A 1,479-nucleotide genomic window follows, 5' to 3' on the forward strand; every position below is an offset into this window, starting at 1 on the left:
ATTTTTTTTTTTTTTTTGGGGGGGGGCAAGAAATCTTGACCTACACCAAAAGTGGGCATTGCCCTACCTAAAGGAGAAGTTTGGTTTCATTGGTGTGTGTATTTGTTTCGTCGCCTATGACACGAAAGGGCGTATCCCTGGTTTCTTACTTTTTCAGGAGAGCGATTAAAAAATTTTCAAACTTTGGTTGCTTCATCCTTTTCCCTTGTCAATTTAGTAAATTGCATCCTACAATCAGGATATTTGGATATTGTGGAGATGATAAGATATCAAACAATGAGCAAGGTTAGTTTTGCACTGGGTTTTTAAAAAAATAATTTCACGGCGAAAATGTGCCATCTGTTGGCACACGCCTTTTAGTGTAGTTGTTCAATTTTTCGTCCTGTCCAAAATCAGTGTATACGCCCATGTATACGCCCACTGTTTTGAGTCTCCACACCATTAATTTCAGTCTTCAGACTGACCAGTAGAGGATGAAATTTCTCCAAGACATCACTCCTCACTCCCCCATCCACCCGCCAAATCTTCCCGTTTCTCTTCTCCTCCCCATACCTCTCTGTCTGTCTGTCTGTCTGTCTGTCTGTCTGTCTGTCTGTCTGTCTGTCTGTCTGTCTGTCTGTCTGTCCGTCCGTCCGTCCGCCCGTCCGTCCGTCTGTCTGACTGGAAAGTCTTCTCTTGTAGAACAAAGCATCTTCAGATGAAATTGGCAAGTATATGACTTGCTGGAGATCAAAGTTCCCAACCAGAATGCTGTGGTCAGCTTGAACCATCTTCTTGCAATCCTCCTTAATTTGTTGCATCTTTTGTTTTTCTGCATCGTGCCTGTTGTAAGTTTCCCTGAGTTCATTGTTCTGTGCTTCGTCCCCTTTTCGGAAAGAGTTGCAGAGTGAGCATTGGTCCTTTTTAGGACTATGAAAGGCCAGGTTTTTCGTCTTGAACACTCGTCTGAATGCGTGAAAACTTGGGATGACATTGCATGGATTTGTTTTCACGAACGCGTCGTACCTTTTGGACAATGTGAGGCTTGGGTTGAGATACTCTTTGCTGGAAGAGGCCCTACAGTAGTGGGATTCAATGCGTGGAAATCTGTCAATGTGTTGACTGGTCATCTTCCTGATTTGTTCTTCTCTTGTCTTCATCTGCTCTGATTGCCTGCCCCCTCGCTTGTCTTCTTCCACAATGCCGGTCTCCGTAATCTTTGACAAAACAACTCGGGCACATTTCTCTGAAATACCTAAAATTGCAAGGAATGTGTTCATACACACTTTCAAGCGCTTTCCACTGACTGATGTAATAAGCACGCGTTTTGCTACGTCAAGAGTTTGGTTTCCCGACCTTGGGCTCTGTCGTCTCAGTTGGCCATGCAACGAACTCTCGCTGCTTCTGCAGGTCAGCCAGTTTATAAAAGTCCTGAAATATCTCCCTCCTATCCTTTCCTGATATTCCAGAACACTGACGGCCAGCTCTCGACATTCCATT

The sequence above is a fragment of the Aplysia californica genome, unplaced genomic scaffold, assembly GCF_000002075.1.
Source record: "Aplysia californica isolate F4 #8 unplaced genomic scaffold, AplCal3.0 scaffold00064, whole genome shotgun sequence".
Taxonomy (NCBI): Eukaryota; Metazoa; Mollusca; class Gastropoda; order Aplysiida; family Aplysiidae; genus Aplysia; species Aplysia californica.